The 27,739-nt window shown below is 37.5% G+C and overlaps 1 non-coding gene across 1 annotated transcript; it reads left to right on the top strand.

Annotated features, from left to right (window-relative positions):
- Nucleotides 1-9,671: 9,671 nt before the first annotated feature.
- On the top strand, nucleotides 9,672-9,776 carry LOC140521822 (U6 spliceosomal RNA). The gene has a single exon (XR_011973106.1). It is a non-coding gene; the product is annotated as a U6 spliceosomal RNA (small nuclear RNA).
- The last annotated feature ends 17,963 nt before the right edge of the window (nucleotides 9,777-27,739 follow it).

Here is a 27,739-nt window from a genome sequence, read left to right as displayed (position 1 = left end):
TTTCCTTGCTTTGGGGAAGAAAGACACATATATGAAAAAGTACACAGATGTATGAGGGTGAAACTCAGAATTACTGGACCCAAGTTCAAATTCAGCTTATGCCTCTTTGTACCTTTGTTACTTTGGACAAGTCATGGAACCTTGCTGGGTCTCAGTTTTCTTATCTGAAAAAACAAGTTTGTTAGCATTAAGCTCACTTTCAGATCTAAATCTATGATCCCATCTCCCCCTTCTTAGAGCAATCCACCCAGGGGCCCCATTCATATTCTTGAAGCTCAGTGATGCCCATGTCGTGTTGTTCTTCTGCTCAGGAAATTTCAGGGCAATTCAGAAATGAGGCTCCACCTACTTCCTTCACTAGGCTATGGTCAGAAAGCATTTCTGACTCTGGAGACATTCTTACTATTGTCTTTTCCTCTTAGAAGACCCTGGGCTGTTTACTTACTGATTTGCCAATGGCAGGCACTTTTCTGTCTACTCATCACCACCTGTGGAATTTGTAATAATCCTTTAAGGCTCAGATGAGTCTTATGAGATGGGATGAGATGAGATGAGGCCTGGTCCACAAAATCTTCTCCAGGATACCCATTAGGGAAATAATCTTTCCCACCTCAAAAATTTGAGGAGCAGTTGGTTTGAAGTTTTCAGATATCATGGTCAGTTTCCATTTTATATCATAGTCATTTGGATAACTTTCTTGATCTCCTTATTTGTTAGTGACTCCTCTTCATACTGTCATGTCTATGCTTGCTGGTACATATATAATTTCCCCAGAGTAGAAGGTAAACTTCTTGATGTTGTATGTATGTATATACATATACACATGTATGTATATACAATAAATCATGTATAATACAAATAATAGGAAAATAAGCCTTCAGTCCTTAAAAAAATTGGGTTTTTTTGGTTGCTGTATCCCTTTAGTTTTAAATTTATTTCTTCTTCATCCCTAACTTAGAGGAGAAAAACAATATTGACAACAAAAAATAGATAAACAACCAATAGTAACCTTAACCAGAACAAGTTTAGCATAGTAACCAAAACATCAACTGAATCTTCTGGTATATACAGTATTATACACTCACAGTCCCCTACCTCAGGGGAAAATAAAAGATGTGCATTTTTCCTCTCTTCTTTGAGAACAAGCTTGTTCCTTATAATTAAGCAGCTTTCAGGGTTACAAGCCATTTTTTGTGTTTTTTTTCCTTTAACACATTTATACTTTGAGAGTAGTAACAGATAATTATATAGTGCTTTAAGTTCCCAAAAACACTCTTATAGACTTGATCTAGTCATTGGTTTCTTGCACACTTTAGATCCTCACAATGTATCTGTGAACTAGTCACCACAGTTCTAATCACACTTTTCAGATAAGGAAACTGAGGTTCAGTGACTTGTTTGTGGTCACATAACAGCAAAGTTTTAGCTGCAGAATCTAAACTTCTTTCTTAAGCATTCACAAGTGACTTCTGAGTTACATTGAAATCCCCAAACATACCCCATGTGGCATTTCCTGGATATCCTAGAACAAGCATGGACAATACATGACTCACAGGTTGCCTACAGCCTTCCTAGGGATTTTGGGTGGCCCATGAAAACTGTCATTCTCTTGTTTGTCAAGTGACCTGCAGCAATCGACCGCTCTCAGTCCTTCTGTAGTCTAACCTATCTGCTGCCTGAAGCAATTTAGCCTTTTTTAATTTTGGCCCCTACCTATTGCCAAGTTGTTCAGGTCTGTCCTAGAGACTAATAATGTAACCTTCTGAAGGGGTCTTGAGTAGGTGCCAGGAAATCGCAGCTTTGCCACTAATGCTTTGTGTGACACAACTCACCCTTTACGGGGATGATGTTCATTTCTAAAATTCTAGGAACATAGAATATTGGATCTAACAGAGACCATAGAAAGTAGATTGTTAAATCTGGGATGCACCTTGGAAAACACAAAATACAAACTTATTTGAGAGGAACCACAAAGTGGAGACATATAAGGGAAAAGGATCTTAGCTCAAGTGACTGCAGGACTAGGAGGAACCTTGGAGATCATCTGTTTCTATCCCCTTCATTTTACAGAAGACTAGTTGATGACTCTAATGTTTCATGAGCCCCCGTGAACCTTGGTTGCTGAAATCTTCAACCATTTAATTACAGGTAAGTACCCACTTCTCTATTATACTAAACACCAGCATAATTCAGCTGTATTGAAATTTAGCTGCACCCCAAAGAGCCTACCTTATATTAAACTACTTTGAATTTACTTATATATACTCTCCCTTTATGTTTATTCTGTATATTCTTCTGTTTTGTTGTCTTCCTCATTAGAATGTAAATGCTTTTGGAAGAATTACTCCATTTAATGTACTTTTACCCCTAGCACCTACCAGATCACCTGGCACAAAGAGGATCCATGAAAAATGCTGTTGATTTAAGTAATTGAATTAAACACAAGCATATCTGTTAAAAAAACAAACAAACAAAGAAATAGACAAAAAAACCAAAATGTACTACTGTGTATGCTGCACTCTGGGCTAGAAAAAAAAAGGATTAGACGAGAAATAGACCCTTCTCTCGTGGAGCATACAGTCCAGAATGGGGATACATCTCATCAAAGTATCTCTAACTCATACTATAAGACAGAAATTGCCTAAGAAGTATTTTTTCTTCTGGGTAGGGTGGGAAAGAGAGTATCTAAGTGATATTAGAATCTATAAACTCTCCTCATAACTGGGGTAAGGAGTACACATCCTTTTTCTGTCAGCCTAAGGAATTCTTAGTGAGTATGCTCCTTCTACCACCTTTCCTGAAAGTACTCAGGACTCTGAGAAGTTAAGTAACCTACCCAGGGTCACCCAGCTAGTCTGTGTTAGATTGGAATTCAAGTTTTTCTGATTCTAAAGACCCCTCTCTATACACTACACCATACTACCTCTAATTTCCTGGACTAGAAAAAGTAAAGAAGACTCAGAGGAATTAAGTCACTTTCCAAAATTCACACAGTTAGAAATGAAAAGAAAATGAATCTGAAACAATATCTTTTGACTTCAGGGTACTGCTCATTCTATTTCATGTCCCTCCACCTTTAGGTTTCTTAGGTAAAAAGTTCACTGACACCTCTTTTATAGGATGTATTTTATTGGAAAGAATTTGTGTGCTGATTACCCAAGGAGAGACAAAAAGCCTCTTAAAAATATCAGTGGCATCATATTACTTCTAAACTTTACATAACACTGTATTTTTATCTTTACAAATAGATACTAGTTGTGACTAGGAAGACATGGCCCAATGGGGGCTGAGCCCAGTACAAGGGACTGGGAAATGGAAAGTAAAACAAAAGAATTCCTATCCTCAAAGTATTTTCATTCTATTTTGAGGGAAAGAAAACCAAACATTAATTAAACAAATATAAATAAGCACAGAGACATATAAAGGAACTAGGGACCATAAAATCTGAATGTCTTAGGAAAACCTGTGTAGGAGTGGGCAGTTGAACTAAACTTTAAAAAAGGTGGGGATTTCTAAGACTCAGAGAACATCTGCTGCAGGAAGAGAGAGAAATCAGAGCTATGTAAAACTGCCTAGAGGCTGGGTAGATTCTATTCAAATGAAGTAGATTTTAAATCTGCCCATTTCACAATACCAGGATGATTTTTCCTTTTCCCAGAAAGCTTCATCCCTTTTTGCTTCACTGTCATTCTTTCTTCCCATGAGTTCTCTTTATGCTTCCTGTCTGTTCCACATATTTAGTATAATTAACTGCAATAAACTTGCATTAATGAATGAATCAATTGGCTGATTATTATACTAGCTTTTACCATTTGGCTATACTTTGTGGTGTGAATATCAGGTATTTTTAAGTACATTATAATCCTTAAAACATGAAATGTTTTACATTTCATCTAAAGACAAGAGACTTGGGTGATAATTGTTTTCACATATTTTAAGGAATCCTATATGGAAGAGGGACTACATGTTGTGTTTCTGTTGTTGGCTCTATAAGGGTACGACAGGGAACAATGTATAGAGGTGTAATTAAACAAATTTATTCTGTCATAGAACACAATGTTAAAATAACTAACAATTTCCAGCAATGGAACTGGGTGTTTTTTTAAGTAAGGAGGATATTCAAGAAAAAGGTTAATGATGTCCTGTTGAGTTTGGAGAGTGGATTCACAATTGGAGAGTGGATTAGAGAATGGATTCACAATTATCATAGGGATTGAACAAAGATTGGACTCTGAAGTCCTTTCAAATTCTCAAGCTTATGTTTTGTACAATGCCAAGGATAGAATTTCAGGATGAGTAGTCAGTCAATAAAGACTTATTAATTATCTGTTCTGTGCCAAGCACTGTGCTAAGATCAAGGTATGAACAGTTCTAGCCTACATAATTAAAGGCTGGTTAGTGTACATTTGGGGCAATCAGATGGCACAGTAGAGAGAGAGCCAGCCCTGGAGTCAGGAAGACTGATCTTCCTGGGTTCAAAAGCTGACTTCAGACACTTACTAGTTGTGTGATCCTGTACAAGTCACTTAAGTCTTTGCCTCAGTTTCCCCATGTATAAAAGGAGCTAGAGAAGGAATTGACAAAGCACTTTAGTATCTTTGCCCAGAAAACCCCAAATGTGTTCATTAACAGTAGAAGATTACTGAAACCACTAATAGAGATTTAATAGTATCATTCCTGATTGAATGTCCAGAGAATTTGCTTCACTACACAAGTATTGTAGAATCTCTCCTCCTGCTGAGTAAGGCATTGTTTATGCCATTCTTTATATCTGCCCTGCTTAGCAAAGTGCCTGGCACATACGGAGTTTGTAATAAATGGTGTGTGGCAGTCCCTGAGTCAGCTAATAGAAACACCAAGCTTTCATTCAGTCATTTGACAGTTGTGTCTGACTCTTCATGACCCCATTTTGGGGTTTTCCTCACTGAGATACTGGAGGGATTTCCGATTTCCTTCTCCAGATCATTTTAAAGGTGAGGACAATTATGAAAACATTGTTAAGTGAATTGTTCATGGTCATGCAGCTTTAAAGTGTATAAGGCCAGGTTTGAACTCAGGAAGCTAAGTCTTCCTGATTCCATTCTATCTGCTCTGCTATCTAGCTTACAGACAAAAATAAAATAATTTTTTCCCTCAAGGGATGTGTATTCTAACATCATAGAATTTTGGACTTGGAGGGAACATAAAGGATCATATAGTCCAACATTTATTTAAACATAGGTCTTCTCCCCAACAAACTGAGCAATTGTTGTCTTCAGCAATTGGTCATCATATTTCATCTTGAAAACCTTTAGTAATGGGTAACTCATGACCTATGAAGCAACATATTATATTGTCAGATAACTGACTTTTAGGAAGCCCTTTTTTAACCAGGACTAACATTTTCTTTCCAGTGTCCTGTGTCTACCATTACTATTTCCACTCTGAAATTATAGAAAGTTTTATGCCATCTTCCATGGAATTTGCCATTAAAAACTTGAAGACAGCTCTATATTTTCCTTAAGTATTCTTTGGGCCGAAATTTTTCAGTTTCCTTAACTCCACCTTGTATGTCATAGTCTGTTTTAACCATAGTCTTCAGATGGGCTCTAATTTTGTCCATGTCCTTCTGAAAATATCTGTGGGCTAGGATGTGGGTTCTAATTCCTCATGGTGGTAGTACAATCAGCATCTAAATTGATAAAACTAGAGGAAAAACTATCTAAAATATCCAGTACCCATAATGAACTTCCCATCCCTAGTCTTGACAAGATCCTTTCAATATACGTTTCTATCTACTCACTATTTGTGGAGTCTTCAAGCACTATCTGTCTTCAGGTATGGAAAATTCACCCTACAGAGAGGTATTTAATTTATTTTTGAATTAGAATCAGAGTTAAAGAAATTCAACTAACAGTGTTGACATTTGCCAGCTGAGGAGTCTGGCAACAAGGGGAGGGAGAGAATGACTTGTTGACTGAGCCTTCCTCTGACAATTCAAGAAACATCTAGACTGAATAAAAGGGACTAAACAAAAAATGGCAAATAAAGTATGGCATATTCCTCTGTATATACATTTATTGCTGGCACAAGTTGAGCTGAAATGTGAATATGTGATCTCCTTCTTGGTGTCACAGGATTTCTGTAAAGAAAAAAGAAAACAACCCTGTTTCTAAATCATTGATTCCATTTGTGTATGGAGAAGAACTATGGTCCAGGAGGTTGTTGTCTTGAGTTCAAGACTGAGCTTTGAAAACTTTGTAACTCCAAGTTAGTCATCTAACCTTCCTCAACCTCAGTTTCCCCATCTATAAAAAGAGGGAGTTGGATGGGGTAATTTATGCCACGACTCCTTATATCCAGTATACCAATGACCTTCTTCACAGTGCACTTGTGTGTCGTAAAACTAGAAAAGAATATTATTACATATATTAATCGTCTTCAAGACTTAAAATATGTAAAATACAGCATACGTATACGTGTAGATAAATCTACAACCGCATATATATATATATATGTATGTATACATTGTGAGTGGATATGTATATCCAAGAATAGAGGACTGTGATTACATTGGTGTGGGAAATTCCCTTTACCAAAGGAAGCTGAAATCTTCCCCACAATAATTACTCAGAGAATTCTGCTGATTTGATCAAAATTCTAGAGAATACACACACACACACACACACACACACACACACACATACATATGTATACACACACACACACACACATATATATATATACATATATATATATTTATATACAGTCCTCTACTTTCTCCCTGAATATCCTCAGGGAAAGGCACCTTGCAGTCTTCTTAAGTAATCTGTCCTCTGCCTCTAAGTGAAACTCAAGGGTACTGGTATGTATATCAGGAAGAGTATTGGACATGGAGCCAGAAAATCTGGGTTTGAATCTCAGATCTCCACTTTATGGATTACGTGTGTGTTGTTGGGCAAACTACTTTCTCACTTGTAAACCAAAGTCATAGTAGATCTTTGCTGTTCTCTTGTTTCAGTACTATCTGAACCTTCATGACCCCATTTTGGGTTTTCTTGGTAAAGGTCCTGGAACGATTTGCCATTTCTTTCTCCAGTGCATTTTACAGATGAGGAGACTGAGGTAAAGATGGCTACATGAGTTGCCGGGGATCACCTGGTTAGTAAGTTGATGTTAACACAGGAGGATGAATTTTCCTGACTCCTGATCTGCCATTCTTTCCACTGCATCATTTTGCTGACCTGGTAGTCCATCAGAAGGTCTTTAAAAGGTCACTTTAGCTCTAAATCTACAATACCATAATCCCAAGTATGAAAGCTCCTACTTAGAATTGGAGCTTTTAATTGGAATTGGGGAGTGTGAGGTTTTTTAAAAGAAACAAGCACACACATACATATTTTTATATGATGCATTTGTTATGACTTTGCCACTCTCTGTACGTTCTTTAAATGCCTCCATTTTTAAGACAAAAAATGAGTTTTTATTTTACAGCTGTTTTAAATAGGTTGTCACAATTTTTCCCCAGCTTTGCATATATTACATCCTTTTTTAAAAAATCATAGTGTTTTTATGGAAAATACTGATGGAATTTTACCCATTAAATTTGTTAAAATCATCATCAACATTAATATTTATGAATTATCCAAAACATACTAGCATCACAACTTGCAAAATGCAGCACATATAATTGAATATATTCTAAAGATAATCTAACTATATTTAGAATAATGTAGCTGGAATCATTGTTTCCTATTCTCATACATGAAGTGGATTAACAAAGAATTTGTTTTTTGTTGGTCTATGTCAATAGAGATTTTTATGAACATTTGAATCCATATGTGAATATGTGTCTTTCTTTCTTCCATCCCTCTCTTTTTTCCTTCCTCTCTCCCTCCTTTTTCTTTCTTTTCCTTCCTTCCTTTCTCTCTTTCTCTCTTTCTTTCCTTCCTTCCTTCTCTTTCTTTCTTCCTTCCTTCCTTCCTTCCTTCCTTCCTTCCTTCCTTCCTTCCTTCCTTCCTTCCTTCCTTCCTTCCTTCCTTTCTTTCTTTCTTTCTTTCTTTCTTTCTTTCTTTCTTTCTTTCTTTCTTTCTTTCTTTCTTTCTTTCTTTCTTTCTTTCTTTCTTTCTTTCTTTTTTTCTTTCTTTCTATGATTTGATGCCTAACATAGGACCTGATACATAATAGCCAATTAATAAATGTTTGTTAATTGACTGAACAACTATCTTTTATTCAGATAGTGAAACTCAAGTCTTGAGTGATGAAATGACTCAATTAATATCCCATAGGCATGTGATGATAAAGCCAGGAACTACAATCAATATTTCCTGTCTTTTTGTGGTATATTTTCCCAAGCAACAATAAAAAGCATGCACTAAATTATAAAACATCACAACACATTTCTCAAAATTTTCCTGAGATAATATGTACTTGGACAATTTGCAAGTGTAAATTACTAACATATAAAGGATAGGAAATGTTTGGTATGCTTGAAATTTTCAAACACTAGATCTGGGTGTGAATTTTAGCTTTGTTAACCACTATTTGTGTGACTGTGTGCAACTCTTGTGCATTTCTTTATTTATAAAATGTGAACATTGGAAATCAGAGGTATAAAACTTGAAACTGTTTGGCTACACCCCCGTAAATACTCCAAAGTGCCAGAAATTAGATTAAAGTGTAACTGAAAAAGATTGAAAAAAATAAACAAAAATACAATAGAACATAGATAGTGTTAATATGTGGTTTTCTATGTCAATATGCAGAACAGTGATCCTTATAGGCAATAGACTTGTTTCTATTTGAGCTTGATACTAGTGGACCAGATAGCTTACAAATTCTATTCCAGCTCTCTATTCTAATATGAAAGATAAAAATCCACTTAAAGCTAAACTGATATTGATTATTCTTTAATCTCCAAATAGGTCTGAGTTAGATGACTCCTATATTATCACATCCTTGAATCTTCAGTCAGAAGACACAGCAGGGTCTTACGTGGTTGCCTGTGGATCACAAGTACTAGCGGTAGCAGTAAAGGAGGGAGATCCTTGATCAGGCAAACAGTGAAAAGACCTGGAATTGGGGACAGTTTCCAAGGCTTACAATGCTTGTGACCCTGGACGTTGGCTCACTTCAATTCAGTTTTGACTTATATAGAATGGAGACAATAATATTCTTGTTAACTACATATGGTAGAGTTACTGTGAAATCAATATTTTGACAGTTTTAACATGCTCTAGACATGTGGATCATGAGCATTTTTATTATGATGCAAACATGCAAAAATGCCAATAGAATCATTTGTTTGCCAGCAGCCAGCGTACTGTAATGTCTACCATGTTTATATAACAATTGGAACAACTACTGCTACTTATAGAGCAATTTAAAGATGCCAATGCATTTTCATTGTCATCACCAGAGAAACTAGTGACCACAACTTTGCCCTCTTCAATTCTGAACACTCAGTATAGTGAATGCTCATTGCAACCAGCACAGTGCCAGCCACATACTAAACACTCTGGGAATATTTGTTGACTACTTGGTTGCTGTATGTTGTTTTCCTACATTAGAATGCAAGCTCTTTAAGAAGCACGCTTGTCTTTTTTTTTTTCCTTGAGTTTATATACACAGAGCTAACACTGATCCTTTGCCTAAGTTGTTGGTAATAACAATTTAATAAATTGTTGACTTGTGCTCATTTCTATGATACGTATGCAAATCTGGGAATAACATAGAGAAAATTAGCCTGACCCCTGCTCAATAGTGACACTGTAAAATATGGAATACTGTAAAGTATTCCATATTTAGCAATAATGGCAACAATAATCTTCTAGATCCTGGGATTTTTAAGTAGGACCTAGAACCAGAAGAAACCTCAGGGGTATCTAGTTAAAACCATACCTGAAATGAATCCCATGGATGTTATAATTTCTAAATGAGAAATCCCTTTATATCTTTAACAATTAAAAAAAGGAAGACCTCATTATCTATCAAAGCAGTCTAGCAGAGTGATGGACAGTTCCCACTGAAAGGAATTGGATCCTTCCTTGCATCTTTGTGCTATAAAAAGAAACCTAGATATGGTGTAAAGAGAGATGTGATGACTATTATGAATATGTTTAGAATGACAACCAATCTTGAACTGCTTGCCTTCTCAATGAGGGGGAGTAAGGAAGGAGGAAGGAAGAGAATTTGGAACTCAAAATTTAAAAATGAATATTAAAATTGTTTTAAAACATAACTAGGAAAAATAAAATGCTAAAAAAAGCTTAAAATAGGAGAAATCCCTCTATCCTTTGACAGTTAACACTTAACAAGGGATATTAGTGAGTCATAACCTTTCTGAATCTCATATCAGTTGCCTCCCCTCTATGACAGGGTAGATTTCTTGGGGTTCTTGTGATGATTTACTGGAATATTTAATAAATATCTTATACAACTTTAAATAAAATATAAACATGGTTTATATTCAGCATAGATTCACCTACCTGGAACTTTCTCCCATGGATTGAATCCCTTTCCCACATGAGAACCCTTTAAATACATTGATAAATATCCCTTTTTCTCCTGATCCTTCCACTGCTCAGGTGAATCATTCCTAGTTCTTGCAATGGCCCCTATCATGTTGTAGGTATAAAGACTCTGCCCCAATATCCTGGTTGCACCCTTCTTGACATTCTCTAGTTTATCAATGCTGAACTTCAAATGCAGCTCCGAGAATTGATCATGGTTCCAACTGTTTAATCAGAGCAGTGTATAATAGGATTGGTATATTTTTGGTGCTGGGTACTATGTATCTTTGAGTAAAGCCAATGTTTGCATCTGCTTTCTTGGCTCTCCTGTCACTCTCCGGGGCCTACTTAGCTTAAAGTCCTTTGAAAACCTCAGAGATTTTGTTTAAGCAAGCTTACCTGTACTGTACTTACAAAGTAGATTTTTCAGAGGAATCATTTCATAGTGCTAACTTCTGAAATCCCTTCCATCTCTGGTCTTATTATCATACAATGCTGTCTTCTGCAACTGAGATGTTTAAAATCAAAAAAAAAATAAGCCTTAGACCCAGATATCTAGACTCCAAGATGATCTTTTTTCTGTACAAAGGCATCCATCATATTGCATTTAGTTTCTACCATTCCTCAATTCAATGCAATACAATCTTACCCAATCCAATACATATTTAAGAGACACTAATGAATATATGAATTTATCTCTATCTATATTCATATCTATCCATGTATATCTGACATACATACATACATATATATGTATGTATGTACACACACATATATACTAATATCCCTGTAATAAACATGCATGTGTATATATATAATATAATATATATAATGCATATGTGTATTTGTCCTGTTTTGTCATTTTCTCTTGTGTTTAACTCTTCATGAACCCTTTTGGGATTTTCTTGGCAACAATATGAGAATGATTTACCTTTACCTTCTCTAGCTCATTTTTACTGAGACAAAAGGGTTAAATGATTTACCCAGGGACATGCAGCTGGTAAATGTCTGAGGCCAGATTTGAACTCAGTTCTTCCTGACTCTAATCTCCATGTTCTATCCACTGTGCCACCTACGTAACTGTGTGTGTGTATGTGTGTGTATGTGTGTGTGCATATTCCTATACCTGCTTTATCGTCTCACTATCTCACTCTTCATGTTGTCTTTTCCAAAGCTTTTCATCCTTCCTCAAATGTCCCATGTTTGCCCCTGCTCCCATCCTTTCATGTAAGAACATTGCCTGATTTTTTTAAAGAAAAAATTGAGTGCATTTGCTGTGAATTCCCCTCCTTTCTCCCCTCTCTCATCTTCTATCATTCAGATGCCTTCTATCTCCTCCTTTAGGTCTCCCTCACAAAGCCCTCTATTTGCTCAAGAGATCCCATTCCACTCATTCTATCTAGTTCCCTCCAATAAATTGCCCTCTTGTCATTCCTACTGTGTCACTTATTTCCAGTCTTTCCATCTCTACTGCTTTATGCAGTACTACCTACAAACATACCCAGATCTCTCTTATTCTAATATCTTGTATAATCGGGCTTCCAATCTCATCATTCCACCAGAACTCTTCTCTTCAAAATTACTAATGATCTATTAATTGTAAAATCCAATGACTTTTTTCTCAATCAAGTATTTTTCTCAAAAGAATTATAAAAAGGATGAAAGAAGTATAGCTGATATGAATTCCTACTAGGTCAAATGAAAAAAGAGCTTTGAGGGGAATGAGACCATTCCAAGCTTTGTATCTTCTCTTTTACCTTCTCTGGAGTTGTTTGAAAGGAGAGATGAATGTATTACTACATCCCTATAAGAGCTCTATTCAATAATGTCAGAAATGTTTCTGTTTTTTTCAGAGGTATTTCTTAATGGCCTATTATGTCCATGATTTGGGAAATATAATAACTAACATTGTTGTAGCAGTTTAATATCTGCAGATCACTCTATTTACATTTCTTCATTTTATTCAGTCCAATTCAATAAACATACATTAAGTTCCTATGATGTGCCAGGCATTGTGCTATGAGTTGGGAATACAAAAGGAGGCAAAAGACAGACTTTGCCTTGAAGGAACTTACAATCTAAAGGGGGAGACAAAATGTAAATAAATTTCTATGAAGCTACATAGCTAAAAAATAATCAACAGGGAATAATAAGGAGAAGGCACTAAAATTAAGAGGGTCTTCCTCTGAGGGGAAGAAATAGTGGAACTTCACAAGAACCCTGTAAGTTACATGTTATTTGGATTCCATTTTACAAATGAAAAACAAATCTATGGTAAAATGACTGGCCAAGGGTCATGGGGATGGTAAGTATTTAAAGCACTACTTGAACTCATCCTTCAGAATCCAGGTTCAGCGCTCAAGCCGCTGTATTTCCTAAATGTCAAGAAGGTCCATAAACAAACATTTCTGATAGGCCTAATATAATTCCTGTTTGAACTTCCAGAGAAGTTACTTCTGCATTCTCCTGGGATGAACTTATCTCTCTTTTCCTAAGACTTAATCTTCATGTGGCTAATCACTCCTCTCAAATTTTTAGAAGCTCCTCCAGGAGTGTGAGACCTTTTTTAACCTTTCACTTTGTGGTTTTCGCCATGTACAATCAATATTTTTTTTCAAAACATTCATTTATAGTTTAAGCAAAGTCAATTCCTACACAGATTCTCAGTGTTTTCTAAGATACTGAAGTTGGAAGATGTAGCGCTTTTGGCTGGGACTAACATTGGAAACAATACCTTGGTTAGAACTTCACCCTAATAAATTGGACTATCTCAGGAAAATGAAGCCAAAATACTTTGTTATAATGTACAAGGCATACAGGATTGCATGGGTCAAGTTCCCAGCTCAAGCTTTTAAAGAAAAAAATGTATTAAGAGAAGACAATCCTGAAAGTTTCCCATTTCAAAAAGGGGATAGGATTGTGTTTTATCAGAGCTGGGTTTACAATCCAGGTAGATGCAGATTTACAAAAAGATTTCTAAAAGGAGATCAAAGCCCATGTGGTTGCTCTTCCCCACATTGTGTTGATATTATATGTGGGCAGTCCCTTTTACAAGAAGGCTGGCATGTACACTTGTTAAAGGGGAATAGGACATCATGAATTAACTTGGCGTTATTGGCTAAATTCTACACAATAATTCAATAATTCTTCCATTTGGTGTTAATCATAGTTATGGTGCAGCATTACAATTAGATTTTTATTGCACCTCAACTGCATTATCCTAATCTCACTTGCATGTAATTTGGGAATTGGATTGGTAATCACTTTCTTGTATCAAGAGAGACACTGTAAATACAAGTGGCACACAGTTTCTATGAAGTAACACAAGAGAAACCCCACAACCAGTTTAGTCACTAAGCTTTGGAACTCAAAAGGTTAGTTACTAACATGAGGACTAGAGTTCCCTTTCCTCCAGCTGGTTCCAGACACTTCAAACTGAGGTCATATGGGCTTACACATCAACACAGTTGTTAGGAACCCAGATACAACATTTCTGGCTTACTGAGTACACACTCCTCTCTTCTCTGCCAGGAGGAAATCCAGAGCTAACTTATTTTGTAAGGCCATAACCCTAGGCACATGGAGGTTGGTATTTGGGTCTTCTACCATTCTTATGGTTTCATTAATAAATGCTTGCAAAAAAAAGCATTCATTTTATTAAGGAATGTCAGACTGTGTGCCACCCCATATATGAGCAGTACAGTAGAAATAAAACACATTTAGTATTGCTTATTAAAAGGGAGGGAGTGTAACAGGTTCTTGGATGCCTTCCAAGGGTAGGTGTCCTTAAGAGTACAAAAGGCACTGGTTCTAACCCACATCTGCCTGTCTAATTTGAGAAGAATCATTAATAAGGCTTTTGGTTACCCAGAAAACAAAACCACTGTGAGGCTACACAAAACAAATAAACAAAAAACTTGTTTGTGCCTTTCCCCCTGATTTAATCATATCTCTATAAGGCCCTTTCTTCCCTGAATATCCATATTGTGCCTTAGGCATAGGGCATAATTATATCCCATCTGTCATCTCCTTGTCTGACCTTGGAGTCCTGTTTGCTCAAAATTCTGATCTGGTGACCTTACAACATGTTGTACGTTTAAAGGAGGTGAGAAATGTGAAAGGTTAGAGATTCTTTCCAATTAAAAATGAATGAGTGAGAGGACTCATTCTTCCAAGCCATGAAAATACAATTTGGTACCATAATTAAGTTAACCTTATTGATTGTAAAAGAATAATTGCAGAGGTCTTGAATGTCTGCCCCTAACTAGGTGCATTCCTTCCCCCAAGGACAAAGAGGTATGTACATATATCCAACAGTAAATCCAGTCAAAGGTGGATCAGACACATAGAAATGTTGGGCTCTCCAGTGTCCCCAAAGCAAAGGTGCAGGGCTGAATGTAAAGCATACATAACAAAGGCAAGACCAGGTGAATGTAAGGGATTTAGGTTCTCTTTATCAGTGTCAAATAAACCAGTGAATAAAGAGCACTGCTTGGTTTCAGGATCCTTTCCTAGCATAATTGATTCCAAGGGCTGATCAGGGGTTATATTCATCTGTTGGGCTGAGATCCACCATGGCAGGCTTCACTTGGGAGTGATGTATCCAGGTTGCCTGCTCAGCAACCCTGCTGATAATATATCTGGTCAGCAGGATCTGGAAAGAACCATTCCAGGAGAGCTGAAAGCTAGATGTCTTCTTGGAGTTGCACATTCACATATAGTTTTCTGGTCTAAATGAACGGATTGATTCTTCTTAAAACAGTTCATTTCCAGGTTGCCTCCTTCCAGACTAGTGAACTAGAGAGATCAGGCAAGCTCAGGCTTGGACAGTTCAACTTTGAGTAGGGTAATTAATGGTCACTGCTCACTTTCTCCAGCCATGCCAAGACTCTCTCCCAGGGGAAAGCCTCAGAGGGAACATCTCATCCCCTGAGACAGTTGCCCCAGGGTCCACAAAACAAATGAAAGGAATCCCATTTACCTTGTTTTGTATTCTAGGCTCTTTAACCACACCTGCATCACTTTTCACATTCGCAAGAAGCATCTCTTGCTCCTGATTGCCTCCCTTCTCCCACCATTGAAAATACTCATGGCTAGTATTCCCCATAAGATATTACACAGCAATTTCAGGCACTTAGATGAGGGTGGGACTAAGTAGTTCATATGACATGATTTTCACTTGCCATTCATTCAGTAGTCTTCAAGCACATACATTGTACAGCTTTAGCATAATGGGAATACTTCTGCTTCTTTCATCAATGAACCTGGGTTCTAATCTGACTGCTGGTACATATGATTTATGTTACCTTAAACAAATTATCTGACTTTTTGGAGCCTCCTTTTCCTTGTTTATAAATTTAAGGGGTAGATGATCGGTAAATTTCCTCTGGTATGTAATTCCTTTGATCTCTATACAAAGCACTTTAGTAGCCAAAGCCAAGTTATTTGCTTGTAAAGTATTAAATTCTAGCCCTGATAATACCTCACACAAAGGGAAAGATATTGGTTCAAATCACACCTCCAAGATCCTGAGAAAGTCCCTATGTTCTATGAACCTTAGTTTCATTATATGTAAAATGAGATTAATAATATCTCAGGTACCTAGCACAAAAGGGGGTTGTGAGTCTCAGGTGAAATGATGCATATAATGTGCATTGGAAAACAAGAAACATGATATGAATGGTACTTACTATTATTTTTCTGTGATGGATGACTCTAAAGGATTTTCATATAGCTCATTCCAATCTCCCAGAAGCATCTTGGCATATCAGAGTTGCCAGGGTGATAGGTTTGCTCATTGATCTAGGTGATGATAGATGAACCAGTGACACTCCTTAGGCTTCAAGTTTGCAAAATAGATAATTATTTTCATAAGATCAGTAGACATTGGGACTAGGGGAAAAGTTCTGTCCTTTCAACCTGAAAAAACCTGGATTTTACCTCTGTTTATGCCACTTACAAACTGTGTACTATTGGGCAAGTCAAGGCAGTGCACTGGAGTTCAGTTTCCTCACCTTGAAAATGAGATAAAGGATACATTTTATGGTGCTGCTTTCAAGAGATTGCTCTCTTCAGCCCCAGAAAGCAGAAGCAATGAGGGTGGAGCTGAGTTGTAAAGTTGTTATTCATTTATTTAAGTACCATGTGTCACACTACTCATTACCCTAGTTTTCTAGGCAAAGATATTGTAGTGGTTTGTTTTCCTCTCCAGCTAATTTTATAGATGATAAAACTGAGGCAGTGTTAAGTGACTTGCATAAGATCACGTAACTAGTAAGTGTCCCAGGTCACATATGAAGTAAGATCTTCTTGACTCCAAGATCAGTACTGTGCCCACTCCACCACATAGCTGCCTGTCTGGCCTGCCTTCATGCAGCCAAGTGAAACCAAATGGATAAAGACTTGTAATAATGAACCCTTCTTCAGAGTGGAAAGTGTTGCCCTAATAAGTGGTGGTTCTTCTCCTTGGAGTTCTTCAGAAGGAATTTGTGCGGTCTTTCGTCAAGAATGTGTGGAAGAGGGGGGCGGAGCCAAGATGGCGGAGTGAAAGCAATGACTCACCTAAGCTCCTGGACAAACTCCTCTGGATATCTCTGAAAGGAGAATCTGACCAGACTTTGGAGGTGTAGAATCCAGTGGGTGACAGACTTTGACAGATTCGAAGCCCAGGTTGGACTGGAAGGTCCACGGGAAGGATCTGTTCTGCGGGGGTAAGCCCCCAGAGCACAGTGCAGCACGGTCAGTGCAGCAGGGCGGAAGGGACCTGAGAAGCCCGAGAGTGGTGGGTGAAACCAGCAGAGCAGGAGACAGGCCAAACCGAGCCGGTGAGAGCCACTTAGTGCCAGATATCAGCGCAGCAGCCCTTGAAACCTTCAGCCTGAAGACTAAACTTCCGTAAGTCACCTACTTGAACTTCCAGGAGCTAGGATGGCGGAGTGATCAGTAAATGTTCTCTCCTCGCCCCTGATGACCATGAAAGAACCATAAAATTCTTCCCCAGATGAATCCTGGATCAGCGGGAACAGCAGAAGGGGGCAAATAGTCTCATAACACCAGAGGCTAGAAAAATAGCAAAGGGGGATTCTTCCTACTGTGGTGGAGGTGATCTGGAAGGACAGACGACCCAGGGCAGAGAAAATTCACACTGAGACCCAGGCAATCCTCAGCGCCAGGAGACGAGCCCCAGGAGGGGCGGGAACACGCATTAGCTTCTAGGCGTGCCCCAGTCCTCCAGGGGAAAAGGGAAGACAAGAGGGAAGCTGGGATCACCATCCCCTGACCTTGCCTTTGCCTCAGGTCAGCTGAGGAGATCTCCTGAGACCAGAACACCCCTCCCACACACCTAACAAGCTAACCCCAGGGTTGATCTGGGAAACAAAAAAAAAAAGCCTGCTTTTAGCCTAGACACACATCAGCTCAACTTAAAGATCTGTACCTTCTGACTGAAAGAACCAGAAGCTACAACACTCAGCCAACATCATGAATCGGAAAAAGCAGACGAAAAGTGAAAAAATCCATAGAATCTTTCTATGGGGATAAGGACCAAAACACAAACACCAAAGAGGTCAGAGCTGAGACTGCACTTCCATCTGAAACCTCAGATGGGACTATGAATTTCTCTCAAGCACAACTAGATTACCTGGAACATCTGAGGAAGGATATAAAAGAAAAACTGGCCAATGATTTTAAAACTATAAAAAAAGAATTCACTGATGAGAATATCACTCTGAAAAGGAAAATTGAACAAATGGAAAAGGAAGTTCAAAAATTAACTGGAGAGAATAATTCCCTAAAAGGAAGAGTTAATCAAACGGAAAAGGAAACCCAAAACCTAATTGGGAAAATTGATCAAATGGAAAAGGAAACACAAAATCTAACTGGGAAAATTGGTTGAATGGAAAAGGAAGTACAAAAATTAAATGGAGAAAATAGCTCCTTAAAGGGAAAAATTGGTCAGATGGAAAAGGAGATGCAAAAGCTAACTTAAGAAAACAATACGAAGAAGATTAGAATTGGGCAAGTAGAAACTAATGACTCAATGAGGCAACAAGAATCAGTCAAACAAAATCTAAAGAATGAAAAGATAGAAGAAAATGTAAAATATTTAACTGGAAAAATAACTGACCTGGAAAATAGATCCAGGAGAGAAAATTTAAGAATTATTGGCCTGCCAGAAACCCATGATGAAGAAAAGAGTCTGGACAATATCTTCCAGGAAATCATCAAGGAAAACTGCCCAGAAGTACTAGATTCAGAGGGCAAAACAGTCATCGAAAGAATCCATTGTTCCCCTCCCGAAAGGGATCCCAAACTCAAAACCCCAAGAAATATAGTTGCCAAATTCCAGAGCTATCAAGTGAAGGAGAAAATACCACAAGCAGCCAGAAAGAAACAATTCAAATATCAAGGACACACAGTCAGGATCACACAGGACCTTGCAGCTTCACATTAAAAGATCGAAAGAATTGGAACCCAATATTCCATAAGGCAAAGGAGTTGGGACTTCAACCAAGGATCAACTACCCAGCAAAGTTCAGCATAACATTTCAGGCAAGGAGAAAGTCATTCAACGAAATAAGGGATTTCCAGAGCTTCCTGACCAAAACACCAGAACTCAAGAGACAATTTGATCTTCAAATGCAGGTCTCCAGAGAATCATAAAAAGGTAAACAGAGGGGAAAGAACAAAAACAAAAACTTGCTACTCAATTAGGGCAAACTGTTTACCTCCCTATAAGGGAAGATGATACCTGTTAATCTTGAGAACTGTGCAGCTATTATGATAAAAGGGATATATGTAGAGGGAACGGGCATAAAGTAAATGATGTCATGTCAAAAATATGATTTAAGTATGAGAAGGGATTGTAATAGGAGGTGTGAAAAGGGGGAAGCAGAAAATGGCAAATTATATCACAGGAAGAAGTACAAAACTATAGTAGAAGGAAGGAGGGGAGGGAGATGAGCATTGTTTGAGAGGTACTCTCATCTGATTTGTTCAAAGGAGGGAACAATAATCTTAAGTAGATAATCCTAACTAGCTCTATAGGTAGTAGGAGCGGAAGGGGGAAGAAAGGGGAGGGTGGCTAAAAGGGAGGAAAGAAGCAATAAGAGTAAAGGGGAGTAAAAGGGAGGGGGGCTAAAAGAAGGAGGGGAAGGCTGCAGGAGGAGGGGGAGAAAAGTGAATACTATTGAGGAGGGGAAGGGAGATGGGAGAACTAAAAGCACAAATGGTGGGAAAGAGGTTAGAGGGAAATACACAGATTATAATCATAACTGTGAATGTGAATGGAATGAACTCTCCCATAAAACGGAGATGGATAGCAGAATGGATTAAAAGCCATAATTCACCAATATGCTGCTTACAAGAAACACATTTGAAACGGGGGGATACACATAGGATAAAGGTAAAGGATGGATCAGAATATATTGTGCTTTAGCTCATGTAAGAAAGGCAGGAGTAGCAATCCTAATCTCAGACAAAGCGAAAGCAGAAATATATCTAATCAAAAGGGATAAGGATGGAAACTATATCCTGCTAAAAGGCACCATAGACAATGAAGCAATATCATTACTAAACATGTATGCTCCAAGTGGTATAGCATCCAGATTCTTAGAGGAGAGGTTGGGGGAGTTGAAGGAAGAAATTGATAGCAAAACTATACTAGTGGGGGACCTCAACCTCCCCCTCTCTGAACTCGATAAATCCAACCTCAAAATAAACAAGAAAGAGGTTAAGGAGGTAAATAAAACTCTGGATAAGGTAGATATGATAGATCTTTGGAGAAAATTAAATGGGAATAGAAAGGAATATACCTTTTTCTCAGCGGTACATGGAATATTTCGAAAAATTGACCATGTCCTAGGACATAAAAATCTCACAATCCAGTGCAGAAAGGTAGAGATAATCAATGCATCCTTTTCAGATCATAATGCATTAAAAATTACATGTAATAAAAGGCCATGGAAAGAGAAACCAAAAATCAATTGGAAACTAAATAATCTAATTCTAAAGAAGGATTGGGTTAAAGAAGAAATCATAGAAACAATCAACAACTTCATTCAAGAGAATGACAATAGTGAGACAACATACCAAAACTTATGGGACACTGCAAAAGCAGTTATTAGGGGAAGTTTTATATCTCTGAATGCTTACATAAATAAAATAGAGAAAGAGGAGATCAATTACTTAGTCTTGCAGTTGAAAAAGCTAGAAAAAGAACAAATTGAAAATCCCCAAGTAAATACCAAATTAGAAATACTGAAAACCAAAGGAAAAATTAATAAAATTGAATTAAGAAAACTATTGAATTAATAAATAAAACCAATAGTTGGTTTTATGAAAAAAACTAATAAAATTGATAAACCTTTGGTCAATCTGATTAAAAAAAGAAAGAAGAAAATCAAATTACTAATATTAAAAATGAAAGGGGTGAACTCACCTCCAATGAGGAGGAAATTAAAACAATAATTAGAAACTACTTTGCCCAACTTTATGCCCACAAATTCGATAATCTAAAGGAGATGGATGAATATTTTAAAAAATACAAATTGCCCAGATTAACAGAAGAGGAAGTTGAATACTTTAACAACCCCATCTCAGAAAAAGAAATTGAACAAGCCATCAATGAATTCCCTAGGAAAAAATCTCCAGGGCCAGATGAATTCACAAGTGAATCAAACATTTAAAGAACAGTTAATTCCAATTCTACATACACTATTTTTGAAAATTGGGGAAGAAGGAGTCCTCCCAAATTCTTTCTATGATACAAATATGGTTTTGATACCCAAACCAGGAAGAGACAGAACAGAGAAAGAAAATTATAGACCAATTTCCCTAATGAATATAAATGCAAAAATTTTAAATAAAATTTTAGCAAAACGAATACAGCATCTTATCACGAGATTAATACATTATGATCAGGTAGGATTCATACCAGGACTACAGGGCTGGTTCAATATTAGGAAAACTATTAGCATTATCGATCACATCAACAACAAAGCTAACAAAAACCACATGATTATCTCAATAGATGCAGAAAAAGCTTTTGAGAAAATACAACACCCATTCCTACTAAAAGCACTGGAGAACGTAGGAATAAAGGGAACTTTCCATAAAGTAATAAGCAGTATCTATCTAAAACCTTCAGCAAGCATTATATGCAATGGCGATAAGCTAGATGCTTTCCCAATAAGATCAGGGGTGAAACAAGGTTGTCCATTATCAGCACTATTATTCAATATGGTACTAGAAATGTTAGCTGTAGCAGTTAGACAAGATAAAGATAATCAAGGAATAAGAATACCCAAAGAAGAAACTAAGTTATCACTCTTTGCAGATGATATGATGATTTACCTAGAGAATCCCAGAGATTCAAGTAAAAAAATTACTTGAATTAATAAATAACTTTGGCAAAGTTGCAGGTTACAAAATAAACCCACAAAAATCTTCTGCGTTCCTATATATTAGCAACAAAGTCCAACAGCAAGAGATAGAAAGAGAAATCCCATTTAAAGCTAGGGTAGACAGTATAAAATACTTCGGAGTCTACCTGCCAAAACAAACCCAGGGATTATATGAACACAATTACAAGACACTTTTTGCACAAATAAAGTCAGATTTAAGTAAGTGGAAAAACATTAGTTGCTCATGGGTAGGCCGTGCTAATATAATAAAAATGACAATTCTACCCAAATTAATATACTTATTTAGTGCCATACCAATTAAACTATCAGACAATTACTTTCTAGAGTTGGATAAAATAATATCAAAATTCATTTGGAAAAACAAAAGGTCCAGAATATCAAAGGGACTAATGAAAAGAAATGCTTGGGACGGTGGCCTAGCACTACCAGACCTCAAACTCTACTATAAAGCAGCAATTATCAAAACCACTTGGTATTGGCTAAGAAACAGAGAGGTAGACAAGTGGAATAGACTTGGCACTCAAGATGCAGTAGGCAAGGAATATAGCAACCTTCTGTTTGATAAACCCAAGGACCCCAGCTTCTGGGATAAGAACTCATTGTTTGATAAAAATTGCTGGGAAAACTGGATAACAGTGTGGCGGAAATTAGGCATAGACCCATACCTGACACCGTACACAAGAATAAAGTCCAAATGGGTACATGATTTAGGTATAAAGATTGATACCATGAATGAACTGGAGAAGCAAGGAATAGTGTATTTATCAGATCTATGGAGAAGGGAAGAATTCTTTACTAAAGGAGAGATAGAATGCATTATGAAATGCAAAATGGATAACTTTGATTACATTAAATTGAGAAGCTTTTGCACAACCAAACCCAATACAACCAAAATCCAGAGGGATGTACTAAATTGGGAAAGAATTTTTACAGCTAAGCTCGGGGATAAAAGCCTCATTTCTAGAATATATAGAGAACTGATCCAAATGTATAATCATACAAGTCATTCCCCAATTGGTAAATGGTCAAAGGATATGAACAGGCAATTTTCAGAGGAAGAAATTAAAGATATCTATAATCATATAAAAAGTCCTCTAAATCACTATTGGTTAGAGAGATGCAAATCAAAACAACTCTGAGGTACCACATCACACCTATAAGATTGGCAAACATGACAGAACAAGAAAATGATACATGCTGGAGAGGATGTGGGAGAGTTGGAACACTAATTCATTGTTGGTGGAGCTGCGAGCGCATCCATCCATTCTGGAGAGCAATTTGGAACTATGCCCAAAGGGCTACAAAAATGTGCATACCCTTTGACCCAGCAATATCGCTACTAGGACAATATCCCCAAGAGATCATAAAAATAAGAAAGTGTCCCACATGTACAAAATTATTTACAGCAGCACTCTTTGTAGTTGCCAAAAACTGGAAGTCAAGAGGATGTCCATCAATTGGGGAATGGCTGAATAAATTATGTTATATGAATGTAATGGAGTCCTATTGTGCCATAAGAAATGATGAACAAGAAGACTTCAGAAAGGCCTGGAAGGATTTATATGACCTGATGCTGAGTGAAAGGAGCAGAACCAGGAGAACTTTGTGCACAGCTACGACCACAGTGTGTGAGAGTTTTTTCTGGTAGACTTGGATTTTTGTAATAACGCAAAAACTTCTTATATAAAAAAAAAAACAATCCCAAAGGTGGTTCTCAAGGCAAAATGCCTTCCACACTCAGAGAAAGAAATATGGAAGTCACTCACAAAATGTAACAGATCGTGTTTGTGTATGTGTATGTGTTTGTGTATCATGTTCTGATTTGTTATACGATTTCTTTCATTTATTTTAGTCTGACTACATAGCATGACTATAGTGAAAATATACTCAATAAGAAAGTGTATGTAGAATCTATACAGAATTGTATGCAGTCGTGGGGAGGGAGGGGAGTAGTGGGGGGTTGGTGGGGGGGATAAAATCTCAATTGTATGGCAGTGATTGTTAAACATTAAAAAATAAAAAAATAAAGAAAATGTTTTACATACATGAAAAAAAAAAAGAATGTGTGGAAGAGAATCACACGTTGGTTAGGGTTGGACTTGGAACTCTCCGAAGTCCCTTCCATAATGTACCGTTCCATGATTTTGATTTCTGCCACGTGGCAGTACAACCACTATCTGAATGAAAATATAATTCCTTATTTTGCTTTCCTTCAGGTTAAACTGTTCTTTTGATCAGACCACTCCCTTTGGTTTTGAGTAGTTGTTAGCCTACAAAGGTTCCTTGTTCATCAGGACAATCTGTGGCTCCATCACAGCTTGCTGAATACATGGCTAATGTAGACACAACATTAATAAGACAATTTTGTGATTAGAGTCAGTCAGGCCAATTTGCTTTCCTTAGACACAGTTTCTTAGCAAATAGGGAGCCGATTTTGGAGCCAAGAAGACCTAGATTCATGTCTTGTTTCTGAAATAGTGGCTACATGACTTTGGACAAGTCCCTTAACATAGCACTCTTTCTCCAGCATGATGTAAGTTCCCTGAGGAAGTCCCTGGAGGAGTTAGTCACTTTGAGAAGGAAGAAGGCACAAGCAGCTGGCAGGAGGGGCAATAATATTTCCAGTCAGAAGATGATTATTGAGTTATTTCTTGAAGAAAAAAGTGAGGTAGAAAAGGTAAAGGTGAGAAAAGTGTGAATTTCAGGCATGGGAGATAGCCTGGACAAAGCGACACAGAGAGGAACTGTAGTGTCATGTGTTCAGAACACCATGAAGGCTACCTCTTTAAAACATAAGAACCTCAAGGACCAAATAGGGGAGTCATGGAGAAAGTGCCTGGAAAGATAGTTTAGAGTTAAGTGATTAAGAGGCTTTAATGCCAAAGAGAGGAGTTTCTATTTTAACGTCAAAGTAATATTATATCACTGGAATGTACCAATTAAGGCTGGTATGTTCAGAGTTATGCTTAAAAATCATTTTGGCAACTGTTTGGAATGTTGATTGTAATGGAATTGTGTTCGTCCTTCGTTGCCAAAGAAGGCCATACCATCAGAGAAATGATGACATGACTTGCACTTGACTTTGTTTTGAGTGAAGGAGGGCTGTGCAAGTCATCAGCCTCACTTCTCCTCCAGAACCATCTGAATCCAGTGATCAGATATTCATCAAGATGACTGGAGATGACCCAGGATGAGACAGTTGGGGTTAAGTGACTTGCACAAGATCACACAGCTAGTGAGTGTCAGATGTCTGACATGAGATTTGAACTCAAGTCCTCCTGACTCCTGCACTGGTGGTGTTCTATCCACTGCATCACCTAACTGCCCCAATTGAAATGGAAACATACATGAAGGAGGGATATCAATTAGGAGGTGACTGCAATAATTCAAGTTAAAGGAGTGTACTTGACCCAAGATGGCATCTGGGTAAGGACTGAGCAAGTGTCAGAGGCAAGAGATATTGTGAATGTAGAAATAGTAAGGTTGGGAAACCGCAGGGATATATGTGGTGAGGGTGCATGATAAAGTATAATCCCAGTTAGAAACTTGGGAAACTGAAATAAAAGAAGTTCTGGAGAGCAGTGCATTTGGAGGCAAATATAATTTTGGTTTTTACTATGCCAACTTCAAATGGTCATTACGTGACTTATTTGGAACATTCAGTAGGAAGATGATGATGAGAACTCAGGAAAGAAAATGGGAGGAATTTACATAAACATGACAATTGAATCCATGGAAACAGATAAGAGAAGGGACCAAGGAAAGAGAAAATTGACCAAAGAGAAAACTTAGGTAATATTTGCATGTAAATGAAATAATATGGATAATGAGCCAACAAAGAAAACTAAGGAGCAATAGTTAGGGAGATAGGATGAGATTTCAAAGAGAGTTTCATCATGAAAGCCCAGAGAAGAGATATTACAAAGAAGGAAAGGGTAGTTGATTAAATTCTACAGAGAGATCAAGAAAAAAATGAGAACTAACTACAAAAAAAATTCATTGGTTTTGAGAAGTAAGAAAAGATTGGTAAATGTTTTAAATAACTAATAAATGTAGAAATAAAAATTAAAATAAAAAAATCTCTGAGGTTCCACTTTATACTCACAAGATTGGCAAAGATGACCAAAAAAGGGAAATAATAGTTACTGGAAAGGATGCAAGAAGACACACACACTAATGTTCTGCTGCTGGAGCTGTGAATTGACCTCACCATGCCAAAATGCAATTTGGAACTATGCCACAGACATCACTACATTATGACCAATATAACATTACTAGAATTATATTCCAAAGAAATAAAAGGATGAGGCAAAGAACTTACATGTACCAAAAAAATTATGATGGAACTTCTTTGTTGTAGAAAAGAAATATAAACAAAGTGGGTATCTAACAACTAGGGAAGAGCTGAACAAACTATGGCTTATGAATGTAATTGATTATTATTGTGCCATAAGAAATCACAAAAGCAGGTGCAAAGCCAAGATGGCAGAGTAAAAGGACGGCCCTGCTATAGGTCTCTCCCCACAATCCATAAAATATCTGCAAAAAATTACTCTAAACAAATCCTAGAGCAACAGAAGCCACAAAACAACATAGTGAAAGAGATGTCTAACCCAAGGCAGCCTGGAAGACCAACAAGAAAGGTCTATCACACTGGGTTCATCAGAGTGCAACTCAGCCTTGGCTGTGTGGTGTGCCAGGGACAGTACTAGAGCAGGCTTCAGAGGGGCAGAATCATGGGTAGCAGCTGAGGTTCTGAGATTTCTCACCCCAGAAATGCCAAAAACAGCTTCAAAGGTCTGTGAGAAAGCTCTTTCACCTGGGTGAGAAGGGAGCAGGGTCCTGCACTAGCCCTGGCCCCAGGCTATCCCAGCAGCATCCATTTTTTGGAGCCCTCAGCCTAAAGACCATGGGGGACTTCAGAAGCTGATCTGGGTCTCAGCCTTGAGTGGTGGCCCTGGGGTGAAGAGGAGCAGTGACTGATGGAGCTGGTGGAGGCTCTGGAGAGGGAATCCTTCTAGTAGATCATGGGCAGAAAAGTTTGTGGTTGCTCGCAGTCCAGAGAGCAGGCCAGGAAAGGAGTAAATTCCTTCCACCTGATTGTGCCCTCTTGGAGGAACTGAGAATTTACAGGTCCCTAGAGTATACCCTCCACCTGACAGAGGACTCAAAAGTCAAGTAACTGGCTGGGAAAAAGCCCCCAAAAGGGGCTATAAGACTATAGAAGGTTACTTTCTCAGTAAATTGGTATTTTCTACCATCTCCAAAATAAATATGCAATGGTCTCAGGCCATGGAAGAGCTCAAAAAGAATTTTGAAAATCAAGTAAGACTGGTGGAGGAAAAATTGGGAAGAGAAATGACAGTGATACAAGAAAATCATGAAAAGCAAGTGAACAGCTTGCTAAAGGAGACCCAACAAAATGCTGAAGAAAATGACACCTTCAAAAGAAACTAACTCAAATGGCAAAAGAGGTCCAAAAAACAAATGAGGATAAGAATGCTTTAAAAAGCAGAATTAGCCAAATGAAAAAGGAGGTTCAAAAGCTCACTGAAGAAAATAGTTCTTTAAAAATTAGAATGGAGCAGATGGAAACTAATGACTTGATGAGAAACCAAGAAATTACAAAACAACACCAAAAGAATGCAAAAATAGAAGACAATGTGAAATATCCCATATGAAAAACAACTGACCTGGAAAATAGATCTAGGAGAGAAAACTTAAAAATTATGGCACTACCTGAGAGTCATGATTAAAAAAAGAGCCTAGACATCATCTTTCATGAAATTATCAAGGAAAACTGTTCTGATATTCTAGAACTGGAGG

The sequence above is a fragment of the Notamacropus eugenii genome, chromosome 1 (genome assembly GCF_028372415.1).
Source record: "Notamacropus eugenii isolate mMacEug1 chromosome 1, mMacEug1.pri_v2, whole genome shotgun sequence".
NCBI lineage: Eukaryota > Metazoa > Chordata > Mammalia > Diprotodontia > Macropodidae > Notamacropus > Notamacropus eugenii.
This window is presented reverse-complemented; position numbering and strand designations above follow the sequence as displayed.